We start from the raw sequence: 14,389 nt of genomic DNA on the forward strand, positions 1-14,389 counted from the left end.
ATTAGGTTAAATGTTACAGAAAGTAACATTACATTCATCTTAGCAATCAATTGTAATAAAAAAAAATCAATACATAATCAATGCTGGATCTTAAACCCATACATCCAGTGCTGCTGTTTGAATAATGTGTGTAGTGTGAGGCTTCTGGTGCAGAGTTGTAGCGTTAACCAACATGAAGAGCATTTTAATATTCCAATTACTTTTCAAACTTCACATTTCCTTACAAGGCAATATAAAATTATTATCCTAATAATCTTTCTGCGTCTTTACTGTTCATATGCTTTAAGTTTAATGTTTTCCAGACGGTGCTTCAGATACATGAGCTAGGGTCATCTCTGGGAGAGGTAATGATGACTATAAACAAATTGATGGCACAAATAAATATATTTTTCTCGATTTTGTTGTTTCTTTTGCACCTTATAAAATAAAAGTCTGCTCTGGGACTCGCCGCCCCTATAAATCCCTGACACCTGAGTGTCATACGTTATATAATTGTTTTCTGGCTTTCCAGAGTGTCCCACAGACAGCAATCCAGTCCAGCCAGCTGAGCAACCATCTGTGGATAGAGATAATGATCCCACTTTATTATTATTGCTGTTGTTGGTACTATAATAATTACGTTATGGCTGTTGTTGTTGTTATTATACTATTGTTTTAGTATGCTATTTTATTATGTCATTGTTTTTAATACCATGTTAACAGGGTACCACTGGAAAGGAGAACTTCCTCTCTGTTGGATTTTTTTTACGTAATAAAATATGGAAATTTAAGTAAATCTTAAGCAAAAGAACAGTTTATAATACTTTAATTATAATATTATAACATTAAAATATAAACAAAATTAAAAATGTAATTCTTTCATTAGGTTACAGAAGGAAATACTTCTATATCCTACTTATCTAAAAAAAAATTAAAAATTCATTTCCTATCTAGGCATTGAAATACATTTTATGATCAATATAGCAAAGACTTTTTTGAACGTATTTAAAAAATAATATAAGGATGACTGCAATAGATTTAGATAAATGTAGTTCTTTACATTTAACTGTTTATTTCATGACGCCACGTCTTCCCTCACTAGATTTTTTTTTAAAAGAGTGAATGCTCTCTGCGCTCATGGCTAAATTTATCTGGTCAAGGGAACATGCCAGGATCAGTTTAACTAGACTGCAATGCACGGAAACTGATGGAGGTCTTGCCTTAGCCAGTCTCAGTCGTTTTTATTGAGCAATCCATTTGAAGTCCATTAAAAAAATGGCATATTCTTGATTCTAGGGTTGCTTGGAGACAAATGAAAGGATCTAGGGGGTGACCAAATATAGGTTACAGGGAATTTCTATGTGAAGGTAAAGCCTGTAAGTACGTACAACTTATCATTTAGTATCATATTTGATTCAGTTATGTCATATGTTAAGTATGGAATTCTACTGAAGGATATTTAGGCACAACCACAATGATATGGAATAGTTATTATACCTTTCTTAACCCTTTGTACCCTGGCGTTCCAGTCTGCTGGTTGATGTATAGGGCATTTTCAATCAGTGTAAAGAAATGAATGATGTTCTGGCTGTGAGTCTGATATAAAATGAATCAATTCTCACTGTTTTTCCCTCTGTTTTTTTTTTACTTTTTTTAGACGAACAAGCACTTGAAGCATCTCAGCAAGTGGAAATAGGTTTGATGTCAGCAAGATAGAAGAGCAAGTCAGAAGTCCTAAGAGGCCATGCATTATTATATATTTTTCTTTCTTATTTTCTTGTGATCATGACTTCATTTTTCTGTGTACTTGGTATAGGAACATGTTCTAGAGGCAGCAAAAACGCAATAACACATCATCATGGATGATCATGTTCGCCTTTATTTTAATCAAGGCCTCACTCAAACTGAAATAGCTCTCTGTCTGTCAGTGATTGACAGCTTCCACATGATGTCCGACACGTGACACACACACACCATGATATACACCAGACACCTTCTCAAGGTGTGAGATTTTCTTATGATACAGTTACGTTGTGAGAAAACTGTCGAGATCACGAGAAAATTAAGTCATGATGAGAAAACACCTTTGGTTATGTCTAGAAAATTAAGTAATGGAACATTTTTGGAACTTTTCTATGAAATTATCACTCCTAGTAGGCTAGGGGAAAACAGAAATAGTTATGAAAACCTACACATTATTAAAGTCCTGAGAATCTACTATCATATGAGCTTCATATTAACCCACAATGTGGAGTGACATGACAGAAAATGGGAATAAACCCATTTTGTCTCTATGGTATAAATGCTCTCTCTATACTCTAATTCTTTCAGTTTACACTAAAAGGTTTTCCCTGCAGTGTATCTTTGAGTAATCCTATAAAAAACATCAGTAAATATCTACCTGGGACATTAGACGCCATAGCAACAGGGACAAAATAGTTGTATAGTTAATAGTCATTTTACAGTAATGACACTTACATGACACTTTATAACCAACTGCAACAACACTGTGCTAAAATAGTCATTATACAAACAGTACACAGTGTACAAAGGCCAATATAAAGAACAATTTGAATACAAAGTGCTATAAAAAATGGTATGATTTTCTAAGCGGCCATGTTGAGCTATTTCTTGGAAGCGTTAGGTAAATGTTGTCATATCAACCATTGTTCCTCTCTGACTAGAATGATCTCTGATTAAATGTGTCAGTGATTCACATTTTGTATGTCAGCACATATAATTATTACTCCACTAACTAACTAGCTATTTTTTAATGTTCTGTTCCTTCAGGATAGAATCGAGTATACATATTTCCACATGATTTTTTCTAATGTTCATTTTAAGGGGCAGTATTGCCATCTATGAAAGCATATTCCATGTGTCCCCTGTGGGTGCTATGCTTCTGTCTGCTCACATTTTTATCCTTCTCTTCCTTTCTCCTCTTCTCCCTCCCTTTCTCCCTCCCTCCCACTCAGTCCCTTTCAGCTCCTCCTTCTACCTTGCACTATCCTGAAAGCTCCACCTTTCCTTTCCTTTCCCTCCCTTTCCCTTCTCTCTCTCTCTCTCTCTCTCTCTCTCTCTCTCACACACATGCACACACACACTCTGCCTCTCTCTGTACTGCCTACATGCTGTATGTGTGTGTCAGTTTCTGCATGTTCTGCTTGCTTTACGTTCTTGCGTGCTCACACTAACTGGATTTCTGAAATGTGTGGACACAGATAACAGCCATCATCTTGCATGACTTTCTCGATTTATATATTTTAGTTATCAGTGATTATGTCTATGACCTGGCAGATTTTGCTCTCATGGCATCTCTAGTCATATTGCTGTTTGCTGGATTTAAGTAGCCCACTTGGATACAGAAGCAGATCAATAGAAACAGCTCTGCAGTAGTTGCTGGTAAGACTCTTTCTTTTGATTTTGCTGAACACTTGGCGACTTGGTAAAATCTGTAAACATTTAATTGATAAACAATACACAGAATTGAGGTGAAAGACAGTAGAAATGACAGATATTGACAATGACCCAGATCTTGTAAAGCTATGCAATGGACAGCTTCTCTACAGTTATCATATCAGTATGCATTAGAATTTCGAGGAAGTGTACATCGTTTTGATGGTTTTCTGTGAGATAATACAAATTTCTGTATTTTTGTGAGGAACAGGGGCAACTTTTCTACAAAGCTTTCAGACCATGTTGTCCTGTGCAGTTAGTATTGCTGATTTTAGAAATCGTTAACTGTAAAAATTTTTATAAAGTACCCCCAACTACCCGTTAAAAGCCCCTGCCAGGGCAAAAGTGGCTATATTATTTAATTTATTATTAATAATTTATTTTAGTAAAGTATCAAACTATAACGTTTGCCACTGATCAAAACAAGTACTAATATTTTTTTTATTAATAAAAATAAAATCAAACTATACAGGTACAGGTAATTGATGAAACTACTCGAGTTCCATAATGTTGGATGGACATCATTTGTGAGCAGCAAAAAGCCATTCTGCACATCATCTATGGATTGAGGTTTGGGATCTAACTGGGTCATTCCAGGGCTTTTTGGTTTAATCCACTCCATCATGGCTTTTTATTTAAGTTTTAGGTCATTGTCCTGTTAGAAAATCAACTGACTTCTTTTGCATGTTGCAGCTCATTTTTTCTCCAGGATTTTCTCTGTCTATAGTGTAGAAGATTCAAGCTTTCTGCCACATTGATGACATCACAGTGCTTGAGTGGTGGTGTTTTAGCACTAATATGAGTGGTCTTTACTGCAAGAATCTTCCTCCAAATTCTTCAGTCTTTCAAATATCTTTCAGAAATCTCTAGCATGTAATTGTTGTCATAGTTGTTTCATTCACAGTTTCTCCCACTTTAGTATTGACATAAACCTCTTGGTGGCCTCTTCGTCTGTGGCTGTTCTGACCTGTACAAGCGATTTTTTAAGACTGCTAGCTCTGGACATATTATTCCTCACCTTTTTAAAGATCTTGAGTTGGATTGGAAATCTTTTTTGGGTTTCATAATGTAGTGTTTCCATTGAAATATGTGTATGTTTTTCCCATGTGGGATTTCTGAGAGTTTGGTGGTTTTCTCCCAGCAAAGAACATGCCAGAATTTTCACCTCATGCCCAGTGTTCCTAGGATAGGCTCCAGATCCACTGATAAGGATAAAGTTGTTACTAAAAGACAATGAATGAGTGTTTACATCAATATACCGAGTGTCCCAAAAATATTGGAACAGAAAGGACAATTCTTTTGTTTTTGCTTTACACTGAAGATGGAGACTGATAAATTTGAGATGATATACCAGAATGTAAGCTTTCATTTCCTGATATTTACATCTTGATGTGTTGAACATAGCACCTTTTATTTGAACCTGGGTTTCGCCAGGCTTTTAGCAACCAGACATGAAACAGGATGGCCAAGGAAAACAACAGAAGTTGATGACAAACATTGTGCGAGGTGTGAAGAAAACCCCCAAAACAACAATCAATGAGATCACCAACAACCCCCACAGGGTAGGAGTGAAGGCATCACAATCCATGTTTTGAAGAAAACAGATACCACATATCACAAAATTCAAACCACTTATCAGCAGTCAGAATCAGAAGGCCAGGTTGACATTCACAAAGAAATACAAAGACGACCCACAAAATCTCTGGAACCAAGATAAACCTCTACTAAAGGCCAACGTCTGGAGGATGAAAGGATCTGCTCATGATCCAAACCATACAAGCTCATCTGTGAATCATGGTGGAGGTAGCGTCATGGCTTCGGTTAGCACGGCTGCTGTTGGAACAGACTCACTAATCCTAATCCTTATTGATGATGTAACTCATGGTAGAAGCAGCAGAATGAATTCAGACATCTACAGAAACATTCTGTCTGCCAATTTACAGAGAAATGCATCTTATTTAATTGGGAGGAACTTCATCATGCACCAAGACAATGACCCAGAACAAACTGCCAACACAATCAGAGGGAAAAGAGAAAGTTTTTAGATTTCAAGCACCTGACCGTAATCCAAATGAGCAGCATTTCATCTTCTGAAGAGGAGACAGAAGGTAGAAACCAAAAACACCTAAAAGAAAAGGCCTGGAAAAGCATCAAAACAACAAAAAAAGCAACAATTTGGTGATGAAGGTGGTTTCTGGTTTGATGCAGTTATTGCAAGCGAGTGATAGGGAACCAAATATTAAGTGTTATTTACCTTAATAATTTTGCTCCTTAGCGTTATTTAACACATATGTTAATATCAGGAAAGTTAAGATTATCATAGCAACATCCCGTGAGCAAAAGTGAAGGGCCACTCGTTACTTATGGCAACCTACTTAGACTCCTCCTTACAGCCGTGACAATAGCATGTCAGCTAGCTCATATTAATTTGGACATTGTTTAAAGGTGCTTCTGCTAAAATTCCCACTCCTTTTTCTTTTTCTCATCTCATCTTGATCTTGTGATCTTTCAGATTTTAGACTAAAAGTTCAACTATTTAAATGTAGCATTTGAATAAGCAAGTGAAATTTTACGTGGTGGAGTGAGATACACTGTGACAAAAGGTCCCAGTGCGGTTGTAGGGAATTGGAACACTGCACAACCAATTAAATTAGTGGACAGGAACTAACTGTTGTATAATCACCTCGAACCCAGTCAGTGGTCTTTAGTTTATACAAAAACAAAAGGATTGGCCTCCTTGTTCCAGTAGTTTTGAATTGGACTATATTGTTAATCTTTCATTTTTTAAAATAAAAAATCCTCTTCTCTTCTCTTCTCTTCTCTTCTCTTAATGGAACAAGTTTGGCAGACTGTGTCTAAATGCTGAGCGCAAATCAAGTCATCGTTGCAAACTGTGTGTGTGTGTGTGTGTGTGAGCACTTGCTCATCATTGTGTGTAGCGATGAACTTTCTCATCCTAAATCTTTGGCATGTGTAAATCTTTAAAACTGCCAGATGTTCATCACTTTTCATTCTCTGCCAAACTGTATTCTGGATGGACGCGAAGCAGGCAGAGCCACCTTTATCATTGCTGGTGCAGGAAAACGCACACACACACACACACACACACACACACACACACACACAAAAGTCTAACAACACGTCTAAAAGCTTGATGCTGTCATGCATGTGCACATAGAAATAAATTATGCTGCTAAATATAGAGTTCAAATATACTGAGCATCACAACTTTTACACGGTGCATGGTTTCCTCTGTCATTTCCTTCAGGGAGGCTGTGGCTAGGAAAAGCAGTGTTAATGCCTTTGAAGGAGACAATTGTATTATAGTGTTTTTGCCAAGGCTTGGAGGCAGTTAACCTAGTTTAGGCAAAAAAACAGTCTTTACTGTAAGGAACATCAATATTTATCACATTACCTACATACAGGGCAGAAAGCACAATAAGACACTCAAGGCATAAAAAAATAAAAGGTAAATGATGGCAGCTGAAATGTAGTTAGAAAATAGATGTATCTGTATCATAAAAACAATATATAGCTGCAGTGAACAAGAAAATGTTGATGGGTCTATCATTTTATTCATTCGTTCATCTTCACTAACTTTATCTATGCTTTATCTTAGTCGGTGTCATGGGTAATCAGGAAGACCTGGTATGAAACAGAACTCCGGTATGGGATGGGATGCCAGTTTATCATTTATTCATGCACTCATTCAATATGTAATTAAGATAGATACCTTTATTCACATATACATCGAAGCATTATTCACATATACATTAAAGCATGAAATTCTTTCTTTGTATATCCCAACTTTGGTGGTTGGGGTCAGAGCACAGGGGCAGCCATGATACAGCACCCCTAGAGCAATGAGGGTTAAGGGCCTTGCTCAAGGGCCCAATAGTGGCAGCTTGGCAGTGCTGGGGCGTGAACCCCAAACCTCTGATCAACAGAGCCACTTGAGCCACCACTGACCTTATAGCCTGTCCACCTACTACAGTGGTGTCCGGGTTCAGGTTTTTATTCCAACCAGAAACCAGAAAGTAGAAACCATATCTGAGTCTATTGAAAGTCAGAATCAGTTGCTTAAACAGGTGGAATCAGGTGTGCTTGACTGGAATGAAAACCTGCATCTGCATTGGCCCTTTGCGGATAAGATTGGACACCTCTGACCACTATCAGGTTTTTTGGTTGATTGGAGGTAACCAGAGGACCAAGAGAAAACTCCTTACATATGGTAATTAAGCAAGTGACAGTGATTATACTAGACTAATTTCCCCTCTAATTGTTTATTGAATGTTGTACATTAGAATTGTTTGAAGAAGCCTAACATAATAAACATTTAAGCACTTCATCTTGCTACATGCTGCAGTACTGTGAAGTATGATGTTCTATTGTGAGCGAATATAATATGGCTAATATTGAACATTCTTAGCACAGCACTGTGTCCTTCTTGAACATCCTTCCTGTGCCCACCAATGAATGACCCTCTTTATCACTCTGACAGGCAGTGCTATACTTCACAAAGGTTTGAGACGTTCCATAAAGAGCATTAAACGCTGGATAAATTAAACCATCAGGCAAACCCAAGGTTATATAACACACATTAATCATTGTAATTTCTTTATAATGTCTTTGTACTGTTTGTACAGAATGACCTGCTTCATTTTTGCATAATATTACTGTCCATGTTGTATGAATGTGTTTAAGATGTTATGACCTTTGACACACTTTTCACTTATCTCCCACTTTTAGACCGTTCTGTCCGAGCGTCAGATGGATATAAATATTGCACACTCGATATTTGGGTTCCTGACATCTTTATGGTAGCATCTCTGTAAGCTGAATAAAGACGTATCTCATACTACACTGCTACAGTACACTACATTTCTATACACCTGAAATCTAAGCATTATTTTATAGAGACAGATCAGATTTAAATTTTTATTCATTAAAAATAATTATTAATCTTTTTCCCCAGACGTCAATAATAATGGAGTTTGTTCCAGTTTGGTGGTGTCCATGTTGATCATTGAAAGTCTTTGTCTCGTCTCACTTCACAGTGGTGGTTAATATGAAGCTCATATGAAAGTAGACATTCAGCCCTTTAAGAATTTGTAGTGTTTCATAAGTATTTCTGTTTTTCCCTAGCCTACTAGGGGCATTGAAAAGTTCGAAGAAAACAAAAACGGTTATTTTTTCCCAGACAAATGTTTAAATCTTCAAAGTTAATGTTGATATCAAACCCATTTCTGCTCTCTGAGTTGCTTTCCATGTGCTTGTCCATAAGGATCTGAAGTCAAGTAGTCAACATAAAAAAGAAAGCAGCTACTCAGTTCCTTACTATATATTGAGTTGGTTGGTTGGAGTGCAGCAAATCAGTGTTTAGAGCCTAAAATTTACTTTGAACTACATTTTCAAATTAGGTTGCGTCCATATTCAAATCATAATCAGGGAAAATTTAAGAAGAGTCTGACAAGCATCCTGCTTTAATCAAGTTCTGAGTAAAATTCCAAAGCTTTGATTTATGCTTTCAGATCAACATTTCTGTCTGATCCTCCTCACAGAAGACCAGGAAAAAAAAAAAACGCGGCATCCTTATTCCAGTCAACGTACTGCGATTTTATGTAAATAGACTACAATAAAATTGAACTATGTTTGAAAACAATATCAGAACTCGCGGCTTCATGATGGCTGCTGCGGATGTTTCTCAGAAACAATTAAACAGTTGCGTATTTAGAGAAGCCATTTAACCAGTTTTAAGAACAAGCCTACAGGCGAAAGCTATCAATTCAAATAGATCAGCAATTTATTCTGGGTTTTTTAATTAATCATCTATTAAAATAATAATTTCACATTTTTGTTAATTAACTGTGTATGTAATTGTCTTTTTGTTTTTGTTTTTTTTTAGCACCCTAAGTCTTCAGTAGACAGATATGTGATAGCAGTGCCATGTTTCCACATGTGTGAGTAACACAACATCTGTGTCTGCTTTTCAAACTGATAGATCACACTTCACTCATTTGGAGTGAGAGAGAGAGTGAGAGAGAGAGAGAGAGAGAGAGAGAGAGAGAGAGAATGAGTGAGTGTGTGAGAGAAAATGAAGCTTAAAAATTTATTTTTTTTCTTATATTGACATTCTATTGAGAGAGAGAGAGAGAGAGAGATGCTGTAAAGTATGAATTATGTTGTGTATACAGTATTTGTGTGTGTGTGTGTGTGTGTGTGAGAGAGAGAGAGAGAGAGAGAGAGAGAGAATGAAGGTTAAAAATTAATTTTTTTTTTCTTATATTGACTTTCATGACCTTATCTTTTATCTTTATCTTTTATCTTTTGCACTCAGTAGTAATTTCTCTTCATACGCTTTAGATGGTTAGTAAATATCTTAACAGGCAGTGGGTGAAAATCATTAAAAATCATTTTTAAACATCCATTTTTATTTGTCTGTAGGAACAGCACATTTGACCAGTAATTGCATTTAATAAAAAAAAACTGATTTAAGATCTTCGTGCTATAAAGGATAAAGGCGGCGAGTTTTAAATCCAGCACAATGTTAGGACACACAACACGCTCTTTACTTTCCCACCAGCTTCAATTTGCTGTGTTTTTGTCGAGTATTGTTTCTTACTGCATTTATTATTCCATGAGAGATCATGTATATCCTGCATTTGATCAATAACCGCAATGGCTCCTGTGCTCCTTTATTGCTGCATACATTATTCAGGGCTCAAATTGCACTGTTTGTCCATTTAAGTAAACAGGATTCTTCTATTTTATGCTTTAAAGAGCACTGCTGAGACGAAAAAGCAAGCCTTTCTTTATGTTAAAGCTTGCGAGTCTCTGATCATCTGTGCATGACCTAAATAAAATTTCACTGCAGTAACAACTCTTACACATACAAATGCCAAACAAACAATACAGTATTTACCTTTCTCAACGTTTTACCAAAGTAACTCTAGCTCAGAGAAATCTCTCAAGATGTCATTTCTAAGTCTTAACCATTGCCAAGTAAACATCAGATCCATTATTACAGCTAATGCACCATTCTGTAACACCATTCTCACAGGATAATCTAAAGATTACATGAGCTTTTAAATAAAGAATGAATACATATCGAATTATCCAATTATCCATATATTAGAAAAGCCAAACAAAAGATTGATATTTCATTTGCCATGGTTTAAGCTTCTTATTCACACAATTTGAGTTTCACATTTTTCACATTTCTGCCGTCTGGAATCTAGTACAAATCTTGAATTAGACAATGAGCGAGAGATACAAGGATAAGCAATAATAGCAACTCTTTAAGACATAATGTATAAGGAAGCATTAGGATAGCTAGATTATTGAATTAAATCCCTTTCCATTCAATAATCCTACTTCTATTTATTAATAGTTCTTCTCCCAAGGTTACATTGGCACATTATTATTATTATTATTATTATTATTATTACATATACCAGATATCTTTGAAGCATTAAAATACGATGAACAACATTAGCATGCATAGCATCAAAGTCCCTTGCTCTAAATTAAAGCATTATATTACAGAATAATCAACAAACATCTTTAATAAAATTACAATTAAACTGTAAAGCCACCCCCATGACAAGTTCTACCTCTTTTATACTATCTTGCTCCTTCTGCTTGTCCCAGTCTACCACATCTTCACGTCCTGTACAGTGAAAATCTCCATCTCTTTCTACCAGTTACTTCTATTCATCTCATAACTATACCTGAAGCGATGTTAGAATAAGAATAAGGAAATGTCAAAGACTATGTTTCTATACTGGAAAATGTTCAACGGTTGCAGAATCATCATAGAAAACTTTTTTTTTTTTTTTTTTTTTACAACATGTGTCTTTGTTCTGAAAACTGCAGGCAAAGCAACCAGCACATCTGCAGCAGGGACAAGATGACATATTGCCTCAGGGGCATCAGTAGTCCAAGACAGTGACGTTGACCATTTTTGGCCAGAATCCACAACACCGCTTTAAACGAACACTTCACCATATCAATTAATGTGTTTATAAAATCAGAGTTGGGTTGTTTTTGTTCCAATTTGAACAATTTGCTACAGCTTCAGCCCAGTAATGAGTAGATAAACACAGGGAAAGAGATTTATCAGTTTTCTACATATGCACATGTGTGGGAAATTAAAGGAAAGTTAAGCATGCATATTAAAAACAGTGTAAACAAGTTAGTGTTAGTGTTAACATTAGTATATGTCAAATTCTTCTGAAGTAGGTCAAATTCTTCAAGGATTTAGCTATACAACATGTCAGGGATCCACTTCACTATTGAAAAAGCAATTACACTTATAGCTTTATTACTAGTTGATGGTTATTTTTAGAGGTTGTGCCCAAATCACAAAATGCATTGGGGTTTTTGTATGGAGTCGTCCTTGTGCTACTACTTCGTACAAGACGACCAGGAAATTCCAGATTAATGCAGTAATTTGTTGCAAAAATAACACTTAAAGGTGTTGACATGTTGGAAAAACTGAAATCTTTTCAGCTGATTTGGGTTTAGACTTTCAGGAAGCAGCACTCAGGTCTGGAATCCACATAGCTGCAAACATATCACTCAATTCACAAATGTTCAAGAAACACAAACAAATAACGTGAGGGGAAAAAATGATGGAAAGGTTCACCGAATGAAGTGCTGACCCTCAGAGTACTGAGACCAGCATCAACAAGAACAGTGAACAATCTAAAAGTCAGGCAAAAACACTAGTGAAGGCAGGCAAAATCAAAGTTGGGATTACTGAAAACAAAAAATTCACAGCAGATATCGAACAGCTTAGTCACATTACTGACCTAAGGGACTGACCTTGCAGTGAGGAACTGGAACCAAAAGGGTATAAAGGTATTAACAAACGTTCATAATGAAAAACTGGTGAATATAATTTAAAGGTCTGGTGAGTGTAAGTGTGGGAGTACTGGAAGTTGGAGCACGTGACGTTACAGGAAGTGACAGCATAGGTGTTTCAATTTACAATTTCACAATGTATTTGTAAATTTGGACATATGGAGAAACTTTGAAGGTACAGATGAGAGGAAAATCTCAGCCTTGGCTTAAAGAATTCACTGACTCAAGGGGGACAATACAACCGACAGTTTCTGATTAAGAACATCAGCAATAGTATTAAGTACTATTAAATTTCTGGTTTCTCTTTACACGTGTATTGGTTTACTTTTAGCATTCAATTCCATCATTCAAGCCTAGCCTATATATATAAATATATATATATAAAAGGGAAATAGTCCGAAGTTAAGATTAAGACTGCAGCAAATTGATGATGAATATAAACTTTAGAAAATAGTAAATTATTTGTAGGTAATTTTGAAATATCCACACAATATGCCCAATTATAACAGCCAATATATACAATATACACAATATATACATATACATCATGCATATATATATATATATATATATATATATATATATGAATATATTTCTAATATGTAATATGTGCTTCTTTGGTGCACTCTAATGGGAAGATTTTAGTGATGAAGCATGGATCTTATGGATCTTTCTTTGTGAGACATGGATTTCGAATAAAAAAAAAAACTCCTTACAAGACATTATCCTTAATCTGGAAAATCCAAAACAATAAAATGAATAATATTTTGTATTGTAACTCTGTATTGTACTAGTATTCTATTTAAGTGTGTGTGTGTGTGTGTGTGTGTGTATAACTCCTTCTGAGTGGGAGTTATCCAGGATAGTAAAATCAGTCATTGCATTTTGTCAATAATATTTTGTATTGTAACTCTGTATTGTACTAGTATTCTATTTAAGTGTGTGTGTGTGTGTGTGTGTGTGTGTGTGTGTGTGTGTGTATAACTCCTTCTGACTGGGAGTTATCCAGGATAGTTAAATCAGTCATTGCATTTTGTCAATAATATTTTGTATTGTAACTCTGTATTGTACTAGTATTCTATTTAAGTGTGTGTGTGTGTGTGTGTATAACTCCTTCTGAGTGGGAGTTATCCAGGATAGTAAAATCAGTCATTGCATTTGTGATCTATTCCTCAAAAAACTCCTCTTCTTTAAAGGAATGACTCCATTATCATTTATCAGCTCAGAGACTGTAGCTCAAGAGCAACTGCCACCACTCAATTTTAATTAAACACAGGCTGAAATTATTCAAAACACACTTCACTAATGCTCTTAGATACTCGCTAAAAAAAAGCACTGATTTTTTTTTTTTTTTAACAATCTGTCCTTTAAAGATATTGTGCCATTTTTTTTATACTCATCTGATTATTTTACGATATTAAATAAGATGTTATTTTGACTTTAACTCTTTTTTTCATTTCATCTTATTTCATTTTTATTTCTTTGCACATTTATGAGACTGTGTGTATTGGTTTATAGCTAGCTTGGCCCAAAGATAATCATTTTTATTGTATTTCTTAAAGATTAAAGAGCTACTAAAGTATATTTAGCATATTATTGATTTATTTTTTGAATGCTCATGAAGCTTGTTTATGTTGGTAATAATAATCAGAGCTGGGTTTCTGCATAATGATCAATCACAATCATTTACATCTTTCAGACATCTATTGCTTCTCTACAATTCATTTAGACTTAATGAATAAAATCTCAAACTGATTTACATCACCACTGGTGTATGTCACGAGTCAGACTCATGAGGTTGGATGCAAAAATGTACAGAATAAACTCATGAAACAGAGACAGGGCAAAACTAGGAACAGTGAACAATCTAAAACATCAGGAAAAAACACTAGAGAAGGCAGTTAAAGATAAACAGTCAAACAATCAAATTTGGGATAACTGAAGGAAAAAAAGGAAATTCACAGCAGAAATCAAACAGCTTTGTAACCACTGACCTGAGCATATACTTTGCAACGAGGAACTGGAACCAAAGGGCAACAAATGTACATAATAGAAAACAGGTAAATATAATTAATAGTCTGGTAAATGT

General features: G+C 35.5%; 1 protein-coding gene across 3 annotated transcripts in view; it reads left to right on the plus strand.

Moving 5' to 3' along the window:
* The first annotated feature begins 3,068 nt into the window (after positions 1–3,068).
* lingo1a (leucine rich repeat and Ig domain containing 1a) overlaps positions 3,069–14,389 on the plus strand; it is a 113,401-nt gene continuing 102,080 nt past the window's right edge. The window contains exons 1-5 of one of the 3 annotated variants that reach the window (XR_009206555.1): positions 3,069–3,381; positions 7,937–8,020; positions 8,185–8,266; positions 9,341–9,395; positions 11,311–13,824. The gene's annotated coding sequence lies outside the window, so the exon portion shown is untranslated. Of the gene's footprint in view, positions 3,382–7,936; positions 8,021–8,184; positions 8,267–9,340; positions 9,396–11,310; positions 13,825–14,389 lie in introns of those variants that run through there. The other 2 variants (XM_058408700.1, XM_058408697.1) reach the window with 2 other exon arrangements.

This window comes from Hemibagrus wyckioides, linkage group LG14 (assembly GCF_019097595.1).
Source record: "Hemibagrus wyckioides isolate EC202008001 linkage group LG14, SWU_Hwy_1.0, whole genome shotgun sequence".
NCBI classification, from domain to species: domain Eukaryota; kingdom Metazoa; phylum Chordata; class Actinopteri; order Siluriformes; family Bagridae; genus Hemibagrus; species Hemibagrus wyckioides.